The following is a 23,496-nucleotide window of genomic DNA, read 5'->3' as shown; positions in this document are numbered from 1 at the left end:
AAATATGAAATCTTGGTGCCTGATAAAGTCGAGTATTTTTAACTACATAGGAGAGAATGGTGTCAGGGAACGTGTGTGTGTTTATCCATGCACGTTTGTGAAGCAGGGGTGGGAGGCATATTCCTTTATTAGTAGGATCACTCCGGAGGTCAGAGTCTGGATGGCAGGTGTAACATGCAGTCTCTTCCCTCCAGAGCTCTATCTTAATTTTGGGACTTTGTGAAGGCAGTAGAGGGACCAATTGAGGATGATGCCACTCCATAATCCTGTACAGATCCTAACAGCCCCTTCTCCATATCCTTTTTAAGTAGACTCTGACAACAACATGTCTGAATTTTACCTCCATCTCTGCCGTTTACCACCTGTATGAGTTACATTGCCGTGTGATAAGTAACCCTTAGGCTTGGCAGCTAAAAAAATTCATTTATTTTATGGCAACTTCTGGGGGTCAGGAATGCCAGCTAAAAAATATTCATTTATTTTATCGCAACTTCTGGGGGTCAGGAATGCCAACACAGTGTAGATGGGTCCTCTACAATGAAGAGTCAGCGTGGGTTGTGGTCTAATCTGGAGGCTCAGCTGGAGAGAATCCACTTCTGCAGTTGGCAGGCCTCAAGTCCTTCACAGCCACTGTCTAGAGACATCAGTCCCTAGCCATGTGGGATTCCCAGTGGGCAGCTCACAGCCAGTAGTTGGCTTTCTCAGTATGAGTGAAAAAGATAGGAAGAACAAGAGAGGGCTAGTAGGGTAGAAGCCAGAGTCTTTTTGTAACCCAGTCTTGGAAGTGACATCCTATCACTTTTCCATATTTCATTTGTTAGAAGTGTGTTATTAGATCCAGCTTGTCAGCAGGAGGCATGAACAGCAGAAGGCTGGGGTCACTAGGAGCTGTCTCAGAGGCTCATGGGGTCAGTGGGCAAGTACTCTCTTCTCTCCATCACTAACATCTTTCGGATCAGCATTCTCTTGCATCAAATGATTAAAATAATGACTCTTACTTAGAAGGCTGTTGTGTGGATTCAAAAAGGTAGTAAGACACTTCGAGCTATACCTGGCATGTGATTAGGGCCCAATGAGGTTTTAACAGAATCTCCATTTGTAAAAGCAGAAGCCAATATCCCCTGAATTTAAGGGACTCCTCCAAAGTCCTACAACTCAGAAAGGATGGGGCTGCTGGGATATGAACCCAGGGCTGACTACTGGTTTACCCTGATCACAATGGAGGCTTTGATGTGGTTCCATTTCCAGATGTGTAACAGGTATTCAGTGATGTCTTCCTCCTTGACAATTGCCCATCAATGACTTCTGTGTTGATAAACCCATTGGCCGACTCTCACTGTTCGTTTAGTTTGGTTTTATTAGTATCATTTGATGCAATTGATCATCCTCTATGTAGGGAAATGCTGGGGATCTTTTCCTAAATTGGCGTTCCTACTATTTTCTCTCATCTGTTTGCCCTGTAACTATTGCAGTGCCTTTGTATCAGTTCTGGACTTTTTCCCTTTCTTCTCTGTACTCCTTCTTGCTATTATCAGCCGGTCTCACGGCTTTAAATATCTTTATAGAAGTGACTTCCAAGTTTGTATTTCTTGTCCGTTTCTGTCTCCTGATTTTTAGACTTACTTATCCAACTGTGCACTTGCAACTCTGTGTAGGTGACCTCTGCTTGTCTAACACATGTCTAAATCTTGTCATGTTCTAAATGAACTCTTGATCTTCCTTCTAGAAGCTTTCCGTGAATTCCAAGTTCAGATCCTTTTTTTCCTTCACAGCTCTTGGCACCTTCTCATGTTTTATGAATTTTACTTATTTCCCCTTATTTTTGTATTTTGTTTGGTTTTGCTACTGTCTGTGTCTGTCTTGTAGAATATAAGCTCCATGAGGGCAGACATTTTTTTTCCTGCCTTGAGCAATATTGAATCTTATTAAAGTAACTGAATATGGATGAACATATAACATAAGTCAATAAATATTTGTTAAGTGATGGAAATAAATTGAAAGGATGAGCTATAACGTTAGGAAAGTGGGATGGAGAAAGAAATGGATTCTTGTTCTAACTTTTGGCACATAATTGGGACCAGAAACTCCATGTCTCGTTTGTCACTCCACTTTCAAACAGTAACTCTGAACAGTATATGCTAATAGGCCAATGCAGACACGACAGTAGGCAGATGAGGAATAGAGTGTAGGGTGCATTTGTAGGGGAGTACCTCTGAGATCCAGGGTGGCGGAAAGAGCAACAAGGGAAAGGTAAGTCACACTGATAACTTCCATGAACAGTGGGGTGGGGAGGAAGTTGGGATTGGAGCAAGAAGTTATAAGAAAATGAGAAACAGATTGGTTTTTATTGATTTGAGAACTAGAATTATTGAATAAATGCACAGAACAACATGAAAAACAGGCTGCTTGGTATTGCTACTTTAAAAAGAAGAGTAAATTACTTCATTCAAAAAAAATGCTTTAAATATTGAAAAAAAATTCCAGCAAATTGAATAGAGCTTTTTTTCTTATTATTGTGAAAGGTCACAGCAGTTCTAATTCCAATGTCCAATTACCAGGCACCATCAGCAAGCAAAGTAGAATCAACTCAATTTCAATCTCAGGCATTTGCCTCACCTTTAACTAGCTTTGGTATGACTCACTGCAATTTTCTCATCAAAAAGCTAATTTTAGGAGCAAAATGTCAAGAAAAGATGAGAAAGAAGAGCCTGGTTTTGTGGAGGCTGGAAGGATTTTGAATTTGGGCTGCACTTGTAAGCTACCTGTCAAATCAGTCACCCACAGAAGCCTCTCTGATGTTTCTGCTGTGCTCTGAGGGAAAATAAAACCAGACAGAGGGACAAACATGTCTGTCCCAAACCCTAATCTCAAATGTAGAATGACATTCTGTTCCAGCTGGCCCCTAACTTGTGACTTGACCTGATGAAAAAAAATTTTTTTTTCAATTTTCACTATTAGGAGCAGACATGACATAATAAACATGTTGTATGATAGCTCCTTAACCGGCTGCAACTGTCCTGTAAGAAATACTCTTGGTAAGTGAAACCTATGTAAAGGGGGAAAAACAGATTTTCATCCTCTAGGCTGGTATTTTGGCTTTTCACTACAAAAGAAGAACCATTTGTTTATTTCTCTGAGTGATTATAATGAAACCATCAGCAAATTCTGTGACTAGTCCCCTCCAGCTCTGCATACAGGGGATCTCCCAAAGGCAATCCATGTAAGCATTCTGGTGTCTCAGTGACATTCACACCCCGAACACACTCTGTGGGTGTGATCTCAGTCCCTCCTGCTGCAATTCTGGAAAGGCTCATCTTGTTGAACCAACTCAGAAATTACAGAAGAGTTATCCAATTACCTTGTGTAGTCTTGAAAAGTCAGGCTCCTAACGTTGGAAGCCACAGGCCTCAGTCTCTTGGTCTTCAGATCTTTAACCATGTTTGCTCTCATGTTTGATCCTATGTTTACAGGCTGCCCTTGCCTGTGTGGAAAGATATGAGCTGGTATCACAGTTATTTCTTTTGCTATACTATTGCAAGAAATTATTTTTTTTACTATTAGTCTATGGATGTACCAAAGGATGGCAATGAAATAAAATCCAAAAGTTTGATATTTCCCCTCCGCCAGTGTACAAACTTTATGGACTGTACAAAAGAGCAACAAATCCAGAGGTATGGAAAAGGCGACTCCTCTACCCTAAGTGAGGGCTCTGCAAGCAGGCCAGTCTGGCCAGGACACTTGACGGTGGCCACTGTGGGCCCAGCACCCTCTGAAGAATGAGCCCCCAGGCAGGAGGGCTCCTTATGACATGAGAGAGGAAGGAAAATCCTAGAAGAAGCATGGGCTGTGTTTCACTTCAGGTGGGTTAGCTCCTGTCTACCTGCACACCTTCACAGCTCAGGGTAGGGGTACCAGGGACCTGGGCTAAAGCTATACCCCTCAGATACCTCACCCAGGTATCTGCCTCATGCCTTCTGTAGCCCCTAACAGTGAGTTAGCCAGGTTGGACCACCAGGCCCTTTCAGTCAGTGACCCTGCCTGACCCAAAGTGAGTAGCTCCCCCAACACTGTATTTTAGCCATTGTGGGGGCTGCAGGCCCTCAGAACCCGCTGGGATCACTGTGGCTGGTCCTGGCCACATCAGAACAAAACCAAACCAGCACAAAATCAAACCCGAAACTTTTCTAGGTCTCAGAAATCAACCCCAAATGGTGGACATTGATGTTTCCAACCCGAGCATGGTTTGTCTCCTGAACTCAATTGTCCACCAAGGCAAACAGCCCCTGCACCCACAGTCATGGTGTTCCAGTCAGTGCAACAGTCCACCTGCCAGGACCCCATCCTGGCCTTAAACCCACACGGCCTCACTGGGGGATGCAGGGGGGCGGTGGCGGTAGTGGTGTCTGCTCAGTGGCAGGCCTAACTCTGCACCCTGCTCGGCCACCGGGCACAGACTGCCTGTCCCTGGTCATGAGCTCCACACCCCCATGGCCCTGGAGGCCCCAACCCATCCAGGGCGCATTCCCCACTAACAGGGGTCCCAGTCAGTTACCCCGCAGCCAGGCCAGCTGGTGGGGTGGCCCGGCCCGTGGAGGCCGCACAGCAACCGGCAGTGGTGGGTGCAACCCCATGGGGCCCCGGAGGGCTGTGGGGGCCTGCTCAGCCCGCCACCGAGCGCCAGGGAAGCCACCAGGGGCAGCGCCGGGCGGGGCTCGGGGCCTGAGGCTCCTGGTGCCCCGCAGACCACCTGGCCGGGGTGCTGGGCTGGCTGGGCTACACTCGCAGCCCCGCGTCCGGAGCCCCGCACCCGCAGATGCAGCCCTGCGCCCGCAGCCCCACACCCGAGCCCCGCACCCGAGTCCCGCACCCGAGCCCCGCACCTGGAGCCCCGAACCCGAGCCCTGCACCTGCACCCGGAGCCCTGTGCCCGCAGCCCCGCACCCGGAGCCCCACACCCGAGCTCCGCACCTGGAGCCCCGCACCTGCAGCCCCACACCCGCACCCAGAGCCCCGCACCTGCAGCCCCACACCCGCACCCAGAGCCCCACACCCGAAACCCCGCACCCAGAGCCCCGCACCTGCAGCCCCACACCCGCACCCAGAGCCCCGCACCCAGAGCCCCACGCCCAGAGCCCCGCACCTGCAGCCCCGCACCCGCACCCAGAACCCCGCACCCAGAGCCCCGCACCCGAGCCCTGCACCTGCAGTCCTGCACCCAGAGCCCTGCACCCCAGCCCCGCGCGGAGGCCCCGAGGAGGCCCCGAGGAGGCCCCGGCCCGGATTCATCCCCGGCTGCGCGCGGCACCCACCAGGACGCCGGGGGCTCAGGCGCTGTGGCCCGGCCCGGCCCTGCCTCCCGTCCCGCAGGGTGCGAGGCCTCGGCGTGGCGCCCGGGGCTGGGGTCGGGACCTGGCCGAGTCCCCGCCGGCCGCGCCTGCACTACCTCGAGCTCCGCGTCTCGCGCTCGGGCCGCCCCGCCGAGACCAGGCCCCGCGTGGGTGTCCGTGCGCGGCCCCCCCGCCCCCCCCCCCCCCCCCCGTGAGTTCTAGAGACTTCTCTGGCCGAGTCCTCCCGCCACGAAGGCCGCCCCAGCCCGGGGATCCCCCTTCTTGGGCCCAGGTGGCCGGTCCAAGTTGAAGGTCATGAACTTTCTTTTTTGCTCCTTTGAGGACAACAGAAGCAGCCCCGTCCCGGACACCTGCTGTTATTCTGGAGGACGTTCGCCCCTGCAAAAAAGCTAACACGCAAAGAATATAGCTTTTTACCAAGACATCAAATTTATAACCTCTCTCTCTCTCTCTTTTTTAACTTTGCCAGCTTCCTATTGTGATTGATCATTTTCTTTCTTTATTAAAGATATTTTAATTATTTATTCACGAGAGACACAGGCAGAGGGAGAAGCAGGCCCCCCATCGGGAGCCTGAGCGCGACGTGATCCTAGAACCCGGGGATCACCGCCTGGGCCACAGGCAGAGGCTCAACCACTGAGCCACGCAGGTGCCCATTTTCTTAAAGGGTTTGGGCGGTTTCATTTTGGAATGAAAGTTACATTGCCCAGTGTTTTCCCGATTTCATCATAACATTCTGTTTCTGATGTGGCTTATGGCTGAGATACAAATGCCATGGTCCTGTTTCAAGGAGTTCTGGGTAAAGGAGTTCAGGATGAAGTGTCCAGAACAGATCTATCCCTGGTGGAAGAAAGTCTGTAAGAATATCAAGTGATTTAGTTAGTTTCTCTCCCTGAATTCATTTGTTTTTCATAAATGCAAGGACAATTTGAATTAGAAATAAAGTAAAAAATGAGGAATATACGAGATGAATTAAAGATCAAAGAATTGGGGAAGTATTTGACAGAATTTAAGAGCTCAAGTGTGGATTTGCTCAGTGTGAAGGACTCACAGACATTGGCTGAAATTCTGCTTTGGTCGTACTTTTAGTTCTTTGTGAAGCAGAAGTCACAAAATCGCATCCGGTAGTCCTTCCTGCCCGCCCCCCCGGAATTAGATGTTTTCATAGATAAGTATCCTCCGGTAAACTAAGACCTGGGAGCTTTACTTACTGTCACCAGGTTAGTGAGTGACCATTTAGGGTGACCCCAGGCATGTGGCTACATGGCGTCCTTGCCGTCGGAACATCGACCTCTCCCTGCAGCTGACTGTAGTCATTATTTTATGTGTCTACCTGACTGGGCTATGGGATGCTCAGATAGCAGGTAAAGCACTGTTCCTGGGTGATGTTGTGAGAGATTAGCATTTGAATTAGTTGCCTGAGTAACGCAGGTGGGCATGGTTCAGGGGTTCAATCCTCATACAGAAGGTGGATCAAGGGGGAGATTCAGGCTCTTGACCTGAGCTGGGACATCCATCTTCCCCTGGACATCATCCTTCTTGCTTCTCAGGCCTTAGGACTAAGGCTAAATCACACCACTGCTTTCTTAGGTCTTCAGCTTGCAGAAAGCAGCTTGCAGAAAGACTTCTCAGCTTCCTTTCCCCCATGACTAATTTCTCTAACTCTATTTTTATTTTTTTTAAGATTTTATTTATTTATTCATGAGAGATACAGAGAGAAAGAAAGAGAGGCAGAGACAGAGGCAGAGGCAGAGGGAGAAGCAGACTCCATGCAAGGAGCCCAATGTGGGACTCGATCCAGGGACCTCGGGATCATGACCTGAGCTGATGCTCAACCACTGAGCCACCAGGCGTCCCTCTCTAACTCTACTTTTTATATATATCTGTGTAGATCGATTGGTTCTGTTTCTCGGGAGAACCCTAACACATGGGCAGTCTTCTGCTCGTGACAGAGGTGCTCTTGTCATCATTCTTCATGCTAATTAGGGCTCTCACATTGCCTCTTCTTTTAAAACACAGCAACTGGGAGGCCCAACAGCATTTCCAGGGCGACTGGGTGAATGAGCTTATGAGACCAAGCTGGCAAGAAAAGGCCAGCCATAGCCGTGAGTTGTGGCTAGATAGGCAAAAGGGGGAGGACAGTTTTAAAAATTGAGAATACAGAAACTCGATGCTACAATTGATAGTTTTGCCCATACATAGGTCTTGCACTATTGATCTATGTGACAAGTCATGTTTAAAGTGTCCAAATTTCTCATGATGGAAAAAGCTAGAGATAATTATTTTGTTGTTGTTGTCCTCAGGAAAGTTAAAAATGTGATTGAATGAGGCAGATTAATTTCATTTTTTTTCAATCTGCTCTTAATTGAAAATGACAGCTCCTTGCTATGGTGTGAGATATCCATTTAATAAATTGAAGGATTAGGGCAGCTTGTTTTTAGTATATTGTTCCTAGTTAACAAATTGGGAGATCCTGAGCACATTAACACGTGAACTTTATCCTGATGAATTTTCAGATAGTTGCCAAATGGTACTGAGAACGTATAAAGGAATAACGAATTCTCAGCTTGTTGTTTTGGGAAATTTTGTTTAAATGAATAGACACAGCTCAGGATGTCTATTATTAGCATACAAACACTGCCAGGTTCTTCTCTGAAAATGCCATCATTTGTAAAAGTTTAATGTTTTGATATGAAAATTCCACATTAAGTCTTCATCAGCATTAATAAATCACCAGGTATATGCATACTGGGGAAAGTATTGAAGAAATGCAGCAAATCAGAGTTCCAAGAGTTTGCTTCTTTTCATCCTTCTGGAAAACTCTTATGAAAAATATATTCAATGTAAAATGTTGCACACCGTGTGGTGCTTTTCAGTAACCCAGTATTTGTATCCTGTTACTTCATGTAATCCTTATGACAACACTGTATGTTTGGGAGGAAGAGAGTTTATAACATTTTACAGGTGAGGAAATGCAGATACACCAGCTTAAGTAGCTGGATCCATAGCACATGGGCAGGAGGTGAAAATTCAGGATTTGCATCCGGGTTTTTACAGACCCTGGGTGAGCGTCCTCTCTGTAACAGTAGGGGTCATGCTTTTCCACTTTTAATTATAAACTACTTACTTATTTATTTACTTACTTATTTATATAAAATATTCATAGTGTTGGGATGCCCATCGCTGCTGGGGATGTATGTTGCTGCTTATGTTATGACCATGACCCTGTGAAATGATGAACAGGAGATCCCGTGCACTGTTCTCTTGTCCCTCTGTCTCTGCTCAGGCTGTAGTAAATCATTGCGGATTAGTAGCGATGCTCATCTTACCTTGGATGGTTTCTCAGTATTGAGTCTATGAAGAAAGGGAAATGGTAAAAACAATGTTACAGGCTGGTAAAGTTTCATTTCAGCGATGAGGCTCCTGCAAAAAATGAGAACGTTGCACTGTTTTCTTTTTCTTTCTCTCTTTTTAAGATTTTATTTAAGAGAGAGAGGGAGCACAAGTGGGCAGAGGGAGAGGGAGAAGCGATGGCAGACGCTTCACTGACTGAGCCACCCAGGTGGCTCCTGCACGTTGCTTTCTGGTGCTCCCATTCCCCAGGAATGAGCACTTTTGTGTGCATTCAGTCTTCATGGAGATGATTCTTTCCCTTTGAAAACAGCCCGGGTCTGTTATTTGAGCACTGGATTTGGGGACTGGCCTTCAGTTCTTTTGCTAGAAGCGTGGAGGCTCCTTTGGATCTGGCCAAGCCTCACACCAGGCAAGGGTAATTTGCCTTCCAATCACACCATAAACTCCAATAAGATCAGCCAAAGGAACAACGATCTCCCAAGGCACTAAAATTGTTACTTGGCTTGATGTACAGTCTGGGTCTTTGACGTTCTGCTCTGGTGATAATTTCTTTAGCTAATGAAGTTAGAGGTGTTAGCAGCATGCACGCACTTCTGTGACTTGGCCCCGTGACAGGACCAGGACTGGGACCCCGAAGAATGTCAGCATAAAAGATGGACCAGGGATCCCTGGGTGGCACAGCGGTTTGGCGCCTGCCTTTGGCCCAGGGCGTGATCCTGGAGACCCGGGATCGAATCCCACGTCGGGCTCCCGGGGCATGGAGCCTGCTTCTCCCTCTGCCTGTGTCTCTGCCTCTCTCTCTCTCTCTCTGTGTGACTATCATGAATAAATTAAAAAAAAATTAAAGATGGACCAGTGCACTTGCCTGTGCTAGAGGGCGAAGTGCCGAGCGGCAGGAGGCTGTGCTTGTCTCTTAGTCTCTGATATGGCTCCTGTGGGGGAGGAAGCGCTTTCCCTCTCCCCTTCTAGGTTTGCTAGCTGGGTCTGTGAAATAAACTAAGGAAGGCAAATTAACACGAGAAAGGGTATAAAGATTTATTAATTTTTAATATTAAATACATGGGAAGTCACAGGAGAAAAAGTGGATACCCAAAATAAGCATTGAGACTCGAGAGCTTATATGCCCTCTAATGAGGGAAGGGAGGGGGATGTAGTTAACTTAGGGGAAAGAAAATGATTTTTAGGGAAGGTGAATGGGCTCATCCTGCTGGGGAGGGGGGTTTTGATAACTGGGTTCCTTTGGGGAAATCTGTCTTTAGGCAGAGAAAGAGTTCCCAGAACATCTATGCTGCCCTCCATCCCTGTTCCTCGGGTGCCTGCAGCTCCAAGGAATCGCTGTCCCAGAGTGGGGTGTTGTAAGGAGGCGCGTCCTAAGCTCCTTCATTCACGTGAGAAATTAGCACACTCTTTGCCTGGGTTGGCCTCCCTCCATGCCGGCGGGGAGAGTCCAGTCTCAGGCCCAGGGCCGTGCGGCGGGAGGGGAAGGAGGCTGGGACTGCAGGGGGTGAGAACTGGGCAGGGGCAGCAGCGGTGGGGACAGCTCTGCCTCATCGTCTCGCCCTATCGTCCCCCGCAGCCCGTGGCCTCCAGACCCCCTTCCCTCAACGGCTGGGTGACCTGCTGTTAGCCGCAGGCTGCCGAGCTGCCCAGGTCTGTGTTCAGCTCTTCGCTCTCCGAAGGGGTGGCCAAGGGAAAACGGTAAAGTTCCTCTTTGCTTCTTTGAGCAAATCCAGAGGGATCTGTGTGGAAGTGACCCATGGGACGAACTCCCAGGGCAGGGGAAGGGGGCCGGATCCGGTGGTGGCAAGAGCAGAGTTATGAGGGCAGGCTGCATGGGGGTGGCAGGTGCTGCGTGTGTGGACTGTATTTCGTAGTGAGGGTAAGAGGCACTATTGGCAAGTTGATTCGTAATATATTTTTAGGAACTGATACCGCACCAACATGTAGGATTAATGACTAAAATCAGTGTTATGACATATTAGAACATATTTTAAAAGAAGTTGTTATGGTCCCATTTCTTGATACTACTTTTTAGTGGTGGTCATATTTTCCATAAAAAGAAACTTCTGTCTTTTCTTTTCTTTTCTTTCTTTTCTTTTTTTCTTTTCTTTTCTTTTCTTTTCTTTTCTTTTCTTTTCTTTTCTTTTCTTTTCTTTTCTTTCTTTTCTTTCTTTTCTTTTTTCTCTTTTCTTTCTTTTTTTCTTTTCTTTCTTTCTTTCTTTCTTTCTTTCTTTCTTTCTTTCTTTCTTCCTTCTCTCTCTTTTTAAAAAATATTTTATTTATTTATTTGAGAGAGTGAGGGAGAGCACAAGCAGCAGGGAGAAGCAGAGGGAGAGGGAGAAGCAGACTCCCCGCTAAGCAGGGAGCCTGACTAGGATTCCATCCCAGGACCTTGGGATCATGACCAGAGCCTAAGGAAGATGCTTAACCAACTGAATATCCCTATTTTTGTGATTATAAAAGGAGTATATGCTTTTTATCAAGTACTTGAAAAATACAAATAAGTATAACACAGAAAACAACAATCACCCATAATTCCACAGAAAGGAGGTAACCATCATTAATACTTTGGAAATACTGTCTTTTGTTGTTTTTGAAACACACATTCATATGCGATATAATATTTGTGATGTGCCACATAGAGAGATTTTAGATTTTGTTTTTCATTAAGCAACTTCATTGATATATAACTTGTATACCATAATCACCCTTTGCAAATATACAATTAAATTATTTTTAGTCAATGTTAATCTTATGCAACTTCTATTGTGAACTGTTTAAATCTTTTGCCCATTTGAAAAGTTGAATTGGGGATGCCTGGGTGGCTCAGTGGTTGAACATCTGTCTTTGGCTCAGGTCATGATCCTGGGGTCCTGGGATCGAGTCCCACATCGGGCTCCCCACAGGGGAACCTGCTTCTTCCCTCTGCCTGTGTCTCTGCCTCTCTCTCTCTCTCATGAATAAATAAATAAAATCTTAAAAGAAAATAAAAAAAAAGTTGAATTGTCTTCTTACTATTGAATTATGAGTTCTTTACGTGTTTTAGATGCAGTTCCTTTGTCAGGCATATGATTTGCAAGTTTGTGGCTTGCCTTTCATTTTCTTAGCACTATCGATTCAAGTGCAAGAGTTTTTAATTTTGATAAAGCACAGTTTCTTAATTTTTTTCCTTTATGATCATGCTTTTGGTGTTGTAGTTGAAAACTTTTTGCTCAGCCCAGGATCACTACAATTTTTCCTTATGTTTCCTTGTAGAGGTTTTATAGTTTTCTCCCTCACAATTATATGTATCCATTTTGAATTTTTATGAATGATGTATGATAAAGGTTTCAGGGATTGTTTTGTTTTGTTTGTTCATTTGCATGTGGATATTCAGTTGTCCCAGCACCAGCTGACCACTAACGTAAAATTTTATTTTTGGATTCTTGGTTCTCTTCCACTGATCCATGGGCCTGTCCTTATGCTGGTACCACTTGTTTTGTTTACAATGACTTTATAAAATCATTGTGAAATTAGGTAGCATAAATCTTCCAGCTGTGTTCTTCTTTTTCAGAATTGCTTTGGCTGTTTTATTAGGTCCTTTGCATTATAAAAACATACATTTTAGGATCAGCTTGTGAATTTCTACGAAAAAGCATGCTTTGATTTAGATAGGGGTTTCACTAAATTTACTTTTATTTTATCAGATCACTTCCCATGCTTTTATAATTCTGATGCTTTTAGCCAAAAATAGTTTTGGAGGCATTTCTGGTGGAAAGAAGGGAGTTGGGCTAGATTACTTTTCCGTTTTCCTTTTCATCTTGGAATTTACTAAATGTCTGCCGTACACTACACGTATATGCAGAGGGCTTTACTGTTGTGAAATCGGGGCCTATGAATCGGTCAGTTGCCAGAATCTGACTGAATTCTCCGTGGTGGGTCCTGGGGTCACAGGGGGAGGATGAGTAGCTGGGCAGTCCTGGAGCTGGCGGTCACATCGAGAGGCCAGTCAGTGCTGGGGCAGTCACTCCTTGCGCCTCCAAGAGTGAAGGCTGCCAAAGATAACTCAAGATGACATGCGTGTGCCACATTACGTGGCGGGCTGGCCAGGCAGCAGTTGCCATCAGGAAGGCAACTGCCAGACTCCAGGTGTGAAAGAGCATCCCTGCCACTTCTGACAACAAGGTCTGTGGGTGGCAGTGCCCAGCCAGGTGCCCATGGGATGCTGTGCACACAGCTTAGGAATCGACTTTCCAGCGTCTTGTGGATCAAATGGTACACGGTGGGGTTTACAGCCCTCACTGCTGATGTTATAAGGTTAGAGGCAGTGACCTTGGGAGAGTTTACACTCAATTTAATTTTTATTGTTTCATGAAATGGGAATTGTTTTCTGCCAGTCAATAAAGCAGCGGGCATCCTGCTGTATAATGGATGTGGATAGGCTATTACTGTTTGTTATAGCTGTTTAACTGCAGGGCAGTCTTATTAGTGGGGATTTCGGAACTACAGGACTTTTGCCAGCCTCAGGGCTAATTCTTTATCCATGTCAGCATTAATGCTGTTACATATAACAGGTTATGGCCACTTCAGAAGGAGAGGAAAGTTCAAAGTCTCTGAAGTTTAAAAGGTACCAGAAAAGGGAAGAAGCTTGGAGAATCAGGGATCTGAGCAATCAGCAAGTTCAAGGGAGACATGTCTGAAATGTAAGCCAAGCAATCAAGTGTTCTGGGAAATGATGTCGCAGCCAACCTAGCAGGTAAAAGAAGCATTATTGAGGAAATCAGCTAAATCACATAGGAGAAGCTCAATGCTTAAGACGAAAATCACCATTAGTTTAGGGATGGAGAAAATGGTCATTTTCCCTCCCGTTATGAAAAAAAAAAAACACCCCACCAAACTATCCCAAATATTGCCAGGTCCCAATTACCCATCTAGACTGAGAAGAAGTCCTACTGAAGCTTATATGAAAGAGCAGGTTATAAAAGGGAGCATCACTTGGCTTTGGGGGGCTGTAAAGCTTCCCCATTATACAGTGTGGTATAATCTGATTTTGCATTCTAGATCATGGGCCTCTCGCCACGGAGATGTTGGCCTCAGAAGCAATGGGGAGAAGGTGAGAGTTCCAGGCCATGTTGAATACGGGAAACAGAACACTCAGAGAACTGCTTTGACAGAAGTGACGTGTGGGTAAAGCCTGGTAATGGGAATGGACTGGAGGGGTGTGTGTGTGTGTGTGTGTGTGTGTGTGTGTGTGTGTATGTGAGAGAGAGAGAGAGAGAGAGAGAGAGAGGGGTATCTCCAGTTATTCTTTGTATATTTAAGTTGGGTCATGATAGTTGCTACAATGGATATTTTCATTTTTATAATGCTTTATAGTTTAAAAAACATGCTAACATATAACATCTGCAACTAGTTTGGGTGGGCCAGACTGATGACTTCTTGATGGGACCACAGGAAGACCTGAGTAGGTCACACCTGTGGTCAAGTCCCACCCCTTTCTCACGCAACCAGCTCCCTCCCTGCACCCTCAATCCCTCTTGCCTTGTTCCATCTTTCCTTCCTCTGTAGCGCTCACCTTCTAGTATGCTACTTAATTTACTTATTTATTATGTTTGTTGTCTGTCTCTCCCCTACTAACATGGGGAGGGCAAAAGTCTTCCTTTGTTTTATTCACTGATGTGTCTGAAGCAGTGTCTGGTACGTGGCCGTCAATTCATCATTGGTTGACTAAAAAAGCCAAATGGGAAAGGAAAGAAAGATTCTTAGCCAGAAAGGGAGGAAAAAAGAGCTCTCACGTCTTACTACTGAAGCAAGATGGTGGCACAGAGGGCAAGTGTTCCGGTGGCCCCAGATCTCTGATAAACCTGGGTCCTTCCCCGCCTGGTCCAGAGAGGTGTTTCTCTGAGCAGTGAGTCTTCTAGTTCATGTGTTACATCACATGCTAGGAACAAGTCCTGAGCTACTCCATCATTTGGTGAGCAACCCTGAGTGTTTACTTTTTTAAGAGCATGCAGCCATGAGGAACCCAAAGAGCGGGATCCAAGCAGAAGTAATCCGTCCATTCCTTTAAAGTGAGTTGCTAAAACCCAGTCACAACATTGATTTTAAACATGGCATTTGTCCTTATTTTCAAACCACTGTGCTATAATGAAGGACAGTTGGCCAAGTCTATATTTAAAATCTGTGGGCTTTAACTAATCTAAGGAAAGGTCCCCAAAAGGGGCAAGTGCAAAGTAGTCCTCCATACCAAATGGGGGTGCTTCTAGCAAGCTCTAACCATACAAGTGTGTTGGTTAATAAAAGACTCCATTTACTGTGAGAATAAGCATCCAAGCCACATAAATGCTAACTGCTTTCACTAAGACATTGAACTTTCAGCTCAGTGTTTTCTCCAAAGACGTTTGAATCACAGGAGCAGCCAGTGTTCAAATCCCACTGAATATGCAAAGGAAAGGGATCTTGAAGAACAACAGATGATGATTTCCTCATTTTAGAGATTAGGACACAGACTTAGTTTATTAGCTGCAGTCCCCAGAGAAACAAAGCAACAGGATATTTATATATGTATATACAAAATACACCTATATTTATAATAATGAATTATTATTTATCATGATATAATATCATAATGTATTTATTATAATATATAATTTTATTCTAAGGAATTGTTAAGCTGGAGACTGAGGAGAATGGACAGGATAGTCCCAGGCTGAGTCTGAGTCCTAGGGCAGGAGATGACCAATGTTCCAGCTCAAAAACAGGCCAGGGAGAGTAAATTCTCCATCACTCAGCCTTTCTGTTCTGTGCAGGCCCTCAATGGACAGGATTAGCGCCGCCCCCCCACCCATGGGAAAAGGAGAGCAATCTGCTTTACTGAGTCTACAGATTCAAATGCTAATCTCATCCCAAAATACCCTTCCAGGCATATGCAGAAATAATGTTTAACTGGATACCTGGGTAACCCCATGGCCCAGGTGAGATGACACGCCAAATTAATCATCAGACTCAGGAAGGTGATTGTGCGCAGTCCGCAGTGAGCCTGGTCAGAGCTTTGAGGCCCCGGACACCAAATTTTCAGTTCCCTGTGCTTCCCCTCTGCACCCTCACACCCTCAGAGCAATGCGTGGAGAAGACGTACATCTCCTACATCTTATTATAATCCTCATGCATCTAATTAGTTCCAGCTTATGCACATTCAAATAATTAATTTCTAACAAATTTCTGCTGTGTCCTATAATTTTCCTCAAATGTGTAGAAAGAAGCTATATAATCTACATATTTAGAAGAATACTTTAACTACAAATTAGATTTTTCTCCCCGATAAAGGTAAATGGTTTATTACTGAAATTAAGATTTCTAATCAGTGCACTGTTAATCTGTGACTATGATGTAGAAGATGGTAGAGGTGTCATTGAAGGTCTCAAGTATCACTCAGTTTAGAAAGAAATAAGGAACTATTTCCTGGATTGAGATGGGGCAGAAAATAGGGTGTTTTCTGTTGCTTTCATCTTATCCCTTATTAGAAAAATCTTTGTTGGTTCTTTACACTAGCAGAATTATTTAACTCATGCATGTGTACATATCTATAATATAAATCACAAAGATATTAAAAGGCCATTTGAGTTTTTAGAATGTTCTAGAAATCGAAGAATTGGAGTATAGAATTATATCGAAGTAGGCAGGAGGGGCGCCTGGGTGGCACAGTCGGTTGAATGTGTGACTCGTGGTTTTGGCTCAGGTCATGATCTTAGGGTCATGGGACTGAGCTCCTCCATTAGGCTCTGTGCTCAGTGGGGGAGTCTGCTTGAGATTTTTCCTCTCCCTCTGCCCCTCCTCCAGCTCTCTCTCTCTCTCTCTCAAGTAAACAAATTTTTAAAAAAGTAGGAAAAAATAGGTGCAGCGTGTGCCCTGGGCTGGCCCCTGGTACTTTGGCTCACTGTGACAAATAGAGTTTATTCACCATTTTCTGAGGACGGCTCTATGCCAGCAGCTATAATGAAGGCATTAGGCCTGAGACCGGGGAATGTTAGGTGACTTGCCTGAGTCACACGAGCAGCAAGAGGCTGAGGCATGTCTCAGGTTTATCTGACGCCAGCTCTTTTGAGCCACCACCGTTTCAGCCATGCTCATGAAGGGTGATCATGCCACCTAGATTCTGGGAACCATTCAGGTTCTTGGCCCTACTTCCTTGACATTCTGGTCCAGCAGGATTGTAAAGAAGCCCAGCAATTGGTGTTTTTAATGGATACCCCAGGTGTTACTGAGGCAGGTGGACAGTGCACGCCCCTTTGAGGAACACTGCCCTGTCATATTGCCCCACATCTTGGGCTTCAGCGCCCCCAAGCTTCCAGGAGGAGGAGCTGGGTCCAGTAGTGCGGCTCACCCCTGTCTAGACTTCCATCGTCCTGAGCTTCATAAAGTAAGAAATACACCAGTGATTTCTGCCTTGGCGTTTGGAAAGCTGGGAAATGTTAGATCACACTCAGGGTTTGAACACCCACCATGATGGTTTGCTTCCTTGCTTTGTTCCTTGAGTCTCCTTTCTGGCAGTCAGGCCCAGGCCTCTTGGGGTGGTTACAAGGTCCTGTGATCCTCCTGTTTTGTAGCCCAACCTTCACCGTGAGAGCTTCTGGCTTCTCTGTTCCCCCAAATCCTGCCTAATTGTACTATGAGTATCCCAGGTCTTTCAAGCCCTCCTCCACACCCTAGTTGAGAAGAGTGAGTACTTATTCATCCTGCTTCTCTGCAACTTTGTACCTGCTGACTGGCATCTTCCCATTTCCCTCACCTCCCTGCCCCTGGTAATCACAGTTCCACTCTCTCCAACTATGAATTCAACTTTTGAAGATTCTCCATACAAGTGAGATCATGCAGCACTTGTCTTTCTGTGTCTGGCTTATTTCACTTAGCATCATGTCTTTAAAAAAAAAAAAAGATTTGGTGTATTTATTCATGAGAGACACAAAGAGAGAGAGAGAGAGAGAGAGAGAGAGAGAGAGGCAGAGACACAGGTAGAGGAAGAAGCAGGCTCCATGCAGGGAGCCCGATGTGGGACTTGATCCTGGGTCTCCGGGATCATGCCCTGGGCCAAAGGCAGACACCGAGACCGCTGAGGCACCCAGGTGTCCCAGCATCATGTCTTAAGGTTCATGCATGTTGTCACGAATGTCCAGCATGGGGACCATAGGTAATGATACCGTATTGTGTGCTGGATGTTTGCTAAGAGAGTAGATTTCGAGCGCTATCCACATACACACACCCATCCACCTACCCACCCACCCACCCGCCCACCCACACTCTCACACTCAAAAATAGGTAACTATGTGAGGAGATGGGTGTATTAATCCGCTTGCCTATCGTAATCATTTCCCCATGTGAATGTTTATCAAAACATCATGTTGTATTCCTTAGGTAAATACAATTTTTATTACAAAGTGTGATAAGATTAAAAAGAGAAGGGAAACTTGATTCTTTTCATGCTTCTTCTCTGGGCATCCCGGCTTGTCCCATAGCAGGGGTCCCGTGTCCAGAGGAGAGCTGCCCATGCCCCCACCTCCCCAGTGTTGGCCCTAAGGAGACATTTGACACTTTGCCGTCTCGCATCCAATGAATGCTAAGTGCGGGTGAGAATCTTGCTCTCCGCACCTTCCTCACAACTTCGGGGTCAGGACAGAGACCTCCAGGGTCTTTGGACTTCCTGCCAGCTGTGCAACCAGGTTGAATTCTTGCATCTCTTTGCTGTCTGGTCTCTTCCCCAGTCCACTTGTTTTCTTTCCTTTCCTGTCGCCTTTCTGCCACAAAGTCTCTTACAAATTTAATATTCAGACTCTTGACTTCATTTAGGTCCCCCTGTACAACCCTAAATAATTACTCTTGCTTTTTCTCAATTGATAGACATGGCAGCCGTTGCAAAGGGGTTTGTGTGTCGTCCAGGGACAGTAGTGTGCCAGAACCTGGCTCTTCCAAGCCATCAGGTGGCTGGTTACCAGTGACCACTCTCGCTGTCCGTGCTTTGTTACTGGGTAAGCCTTAGTTTGCCAACTCTGAGTCCTAACTTCCAGCTCAAAGTCCTGCATCCCAAAGAAATTCTCCTTCCTGATTTTCAAATTTCAAAACACATCTTCCTTGTAATAATTTTAAAGGTGAAGAAGATCTGAAAATAAATGGAAGACCATTCTTTTTATCTCATTCCACACACCAGATGAGTTCATTGTTAGAAGTTTGATGTTTATCCTTTTCCAAGCATCTCCCATGCACATTGAAATATGTCAGTTTATAGATATTTACAAACGTGAAATCCCATCAGTTTTCCTAATGCATGTATTTGACTTCATTTTGATTGAAATAGTCATCTTTAACTTTTATCAAAATGCCTCCATCGGAGCAAACGCTTAATAAGGGGCACTAGTTATTACCATTATTACACTTTTTACGTGAAGAGACTGTATTGCAGCACATGTAAAACTGCTAAAAATCAAAAGAGTTAAAAGCTAGTTAAGGGAGGTTCTTCAAACTAGTGGTTCTTAACCCTGGCCACATACTGAGATCACCTGGGAGCTCTAAAAACGCTTCATGCCTGCGTCTCACCTTCAATGATTCTGACTTAATTGATCTGACATGTGACCAGGGGATTAGGAGTTTTAAACAGTTTCCAGGTGATTCTGTTGTACAGCCAAGACTGAGAACCTCCGTTCTAAACAAACATTAAGGATCATCAGTGTTAAAAAGCAAAATATAATTAGGAGCATCCCCTTGGAGAAGGACACCCATTCTTAATTAAAGACTTGAGAGTCACATGACTTCCATTCCTATGAGGTTTTCTTAGAACACAAACCAGCAACCAACCCAAAGGAAACACCCTGGTGCTCTGAGAGTTTTTCCAGAGGCATCGTGTCAGTTGGCGATGGAGCAGGAACTCACCTGCAGCTCTGACACTAGTCCCTGCCTTTTCTGCTTCTCTGGCCATGTCAGGGTTGTGTGGGCCCTACCCCCTTTCCACGTGAGGGAGGGTGCTGAGCCTGGGCGGTGAGGAGCAGGGGGAGGCAGCGAGTGACTCAATCTGTTGTTAAGGTCAAATGGCACACGGTGTGGTAGTAGATAAGGAAAAGGAAGAATTAGGATGGGGATGGGAGGAGGTTGCTGGGGTGGCTGTTCTGCCTCTCTAGGCACACAGTCACGAATGATGTCGATCCCAGATTCCAAGTTAAGGTCTTGCAGAGGCCATCTCTGCTCTAGCTGGCCCCATTACAGTGTGCACCACCTCCTCTCCCAAACCTGAGTGGCCTGAGCTGGTTGCCAGGCAGGCAGGCTCCCCTGGCATGACTCCCTGCAGGCTCCAGCAGTGGGGGTGGGTAGACAAAGGAGGGACCTCCAGGTTCCCTGGGTAGGGCAGCCCTTGGAGGGGCTCAGGTGGTTCAGTTCAGTTTTTTCCTCAGGTGCAGCTCAAAAGCAACTAAATACATTCAGCCAAAACTTGTAAAGACACTGAGTTGTACCCTCAGCAGGTAAGAGGCAGAACTTTCTGCGAATGATCAAGCACCTCGTTGTACATTTACTGCTGCTAATTGGGGGTTTGGATGGCAGGGGGCGGGGGACGCACTGCTTTCCGAATGCAGTGTGCACAAAATGCCGTTGATCTGACTTTGCTCCTGGACACTCTGTGGAAGCGCCAGCTTCCCTGAAAGCTCTCAAACTGGGAAGAAGCCTTTCATCATGAGCCACTCCCTAGTAGTTCAAAGGATGACTATGCTTTACAAGAGTCAGAATAAAGTAAAATGTTGGACATTGACAACCGTGATTTGGCGTGCATACCATGTGCATGGATAATTCATTTGTAAAATCTGTTTTACAGATTGAGACATTTTCTCCAGTTTTCCTTAAGAATTTTTATTGAAGTGTCGTCTAAATGATGTAAAATGAAACAGTGATTTGCCTTTTGTCTCCAGAGGGTTCTTGTGGAGGTGTCTGCATGTGCATTTCTGACTGAGAAGTCCCCCGAGACTCATGGAAGGTGTGCTGAACTTTGGTCTTTGGGAAATTGCACACCACTGACCGCTCTACATAGAAAAGGTTCTCTGAAGTAGTTTGTTATTGATGATAATTATAATATCATAAGCGTTGGTGACAGCGAAGCACTGGCCAGTCGGTGAGAGGTCCTGCCGATGTAAAGGAATCCACTCCCCGGTTGTAAGACTCAGATGGGGTTTGGCCAGACTCCAGGTGTGATTACAGGAGTCGATTCAGCTGGGGACCTGAATGAAGGAGCCGGTCAAGCTTCCTGCAGTCGAGTCAAAGTAGGGAATTCCCACATGCTCAGATTCAATTATGGAGGGGAGGCCTCCGCCAGCGCTGGGCCCGTTAGTACACTTTTGAGACTCCTTACCGACCGCAAATGCCTGCTGGCAGTTACAGTTGACAAACCAAGTAGGAGTTTCCTGCTCTGGAGAGAGCAGAGGCTTCTGCTGAGACCCGTCATTGGCAGAAGCCACTGGCAGTTGGGACTCCCCAGCTCCTGCACGATGCCAGAGGTTATCTGGCAGCAACTTAACAACCGTCAGGGCTGGGAGCCACTCTGCAATCCAATTTTCTCTCTTTTTGGACTGATTCAGGGATCCTGGGAAGTGTGATCTTAAGATGGTAGGAGTCCTTTGGAAAATCTCTTTGGCATATGATGCACCGACAAGTAGAAGAGAGGATGATTGTTTCAGTGCTACTCACACTGCACTGATAAGGATTTGAAAATAAAGACAGGATTACCGCTCTCAGGATTAATACAGGATTAATCTAGTTCTTTCTTCAATATCAAAGACACAAATGTCCTGAAGGAGAAGTTGATGTTCTCTTAAAAAAAATACACCTACTAATTCTATAGAATTCTAAATCTCATAAGGAGATCATCTTTTGTGAGCAGGATGATTTAGGAGAAATTCATTCCCTGATCAGCTTATGTTCCAGAATCATGTAAAGGGTTTTTTTGTTTGTTTGTTTATTTATTTTTTTGTTTTCTCTATTGCCGTTCATGGCAATGAGGCAGCACTCATTTAAGGAGTGCTGGATTCTGGTTGATGAACTGAATCAGAGTTTGGGAAGTAAGTTTCATGTTTACAACTTAGAGGCACCAGTGAAATACCAGCTTGGAAGTGTTATTAACACTGGTTATTAACCTTTGGAGAAAGAGAGCACATCAACATTTTATTAAACCTATTTTCTTTAATGTGGCTTTCTTATTTACTAATCATCACTCATCTTGTGCGTTTCACCTCAGGCAGAAGTTTTGGGGCACTTTGTGTCCATTCTCATCTTTCTCTCCCAATATGCAATCACCATTGATATTTAAGATGTTAATCTCGAGAGAGAAAGAGGAAAGAATGCCATTGTCCATAAACTCTATTAGTTTCGAAACAAACCTCTGGATGAAAAAGGGGATATTATCACATCAGGGCCATTCTTGATGAAGATGCTACCTAGAAATATGTAGGACCCCAGGGCCTGACATGCAGGGTCGGTAATAACGGAAGGCAGTAAGGAAGACAATGCATATACATGGGAGCAAACCAAGGAAAGCACTTCTGAGTGGAGTCATATGGGGTCACTGACAATATAAATGAACATGTAGGATTTCAAACTGTGGAACCAGATAGATCTGGCTTCAAATTCTGGTGCTGAGGTGTGCTGGGTGTAAGACTTGGGTGAATTTTAAAAAATTAATTAATTAATTAATTAATTAATTAATGAGAGACACACAGAGAGAGGCAGAGATGCAGAGAAGCAGGTTCCCTGTGGGGAGCCTGATGGGGGCCTTTGTCCCAGGAACCTGGATCATCAACCTGAGCCAAAGGCAGACACTCAACCACTGAGCCACCCAGGTCTCCCCACACTCATTTTAAAGGAAAAAAATTGTACCCTCCACCCCAAAAAATTCATTTTCCCTAAGAAACTGAAGCTTTTTTTTTTTCTAAATGAGTGTGAATTGTGCACAAAGAGAACTTTGATCCTTATAACTGATAAAGGGTTTTTTTTTTTTTTTTTTTTTTAAGTTGACAGAAGCCAGGACCTTCTTCTTCAACACAATATTTCCAATATTTCTTAGACTGGGGTCTGCATGTTCTACTAGAATTAAGACTCAGGTGAATTAATCCTACTTCACTAAGGGTCAGTTTCCTATTCCCTAAAATGGGGACAATGAAAATGCCCAGGTTATAGGGCGACTCTGAGGATTAACTTATAACGCTCCCGGCACATCGTGCATCCTCAGTACATGTATGCAATGGTTCTGGCTATTGTGGGGGGTCAAAGTGATGCATCAAATGAAGGGAGCACCAGGTAGAAGGAGAACATCTATTTTTGGCCTCAGCACCTCCAAGACCGTTTTAAAGAGGATTCAGGAGGAACCTGTCCCGGAGATGCACCATGTGGTGCTACAGAGGAAATGTTTTATTGTCTAAGAACAACAAGGTGTAAGTTCTGGATTGAATCAGATTTGGTTGCTGGTAAATGCTACAACACATCCTACATCCTATACCTGCGCAATGCTCATGGAAATTTCTTTCTTGGGTTTTTGACACTGACTCTCCCTTGAGTTTCAGCTGTTTTCCTTTAGGTCTTGTCTAGGCCGATTAGAGGATTGTGCTAAGAGTTGATGGTGTAGGGGTGGTGTGAGCGTTCCTGGCAGAGAGAACAGTACGAGCCAGAAATCAGCATGGTCTACGCAAGCTCACAACCAGTAAGTGGTGGGTCTGGAGCCGAGGTGCTCAATGTGTGTCTTCTGTCAGGACTGGCTGAACGAATACATAAATCTTAATTGTGTGCACGCTGC

General features: G+C 45.4%; 1 long non-coding RNA gene across 2 annotated transcripts; it reads left to right on the top strand.

Moving 5' to 3' along the window:
• The first annotated feature begins 920 nt into the window (after window positions 1-920).
• LOC102152782 lies at window positions 921-21,851 on the top strand. Of its 2 annotated transcripts, none has more exons than XR_005353011.1 (6): window positions 921-3,035; window positions 13,256-13,437; window positions 13,743-13,864; window positions 18,576-18,703; window positions 20,117-20,185; window positions 20,627-21,851. It is a non-coding gene; the product is annotated as an uncharacterized LOC102152782 (long non-coding RNA). The 2 variants fall into 2 exon arrangements; XR_005353010.1 differs by having other exon boundaries at window positions 921-3,860.
• The last annotated feature ends 1,645 nt before the right edge of the window (window positions 21,852-23,496 follow it).

Source organism: Canis lupus, chromosome 1 (assembly GCF_011100685.1).
Source record: "Canis lupus familiaris isolate Mischka breed German Shepherd chromosome 1, alternate assembly UU_Cfam_GSD_1.0, whole genome shotgun sequence".
Lineage (NCBI taxonomy): Eukaryota > Metazoa > Chordata > Mammalia > Carnivora > Canidae > Canis > Canis lupus.
Note: the sequence above shows the minus strand (reverse complement) of the source record. Positions and strands in the feature narration are given on the sequence as shown.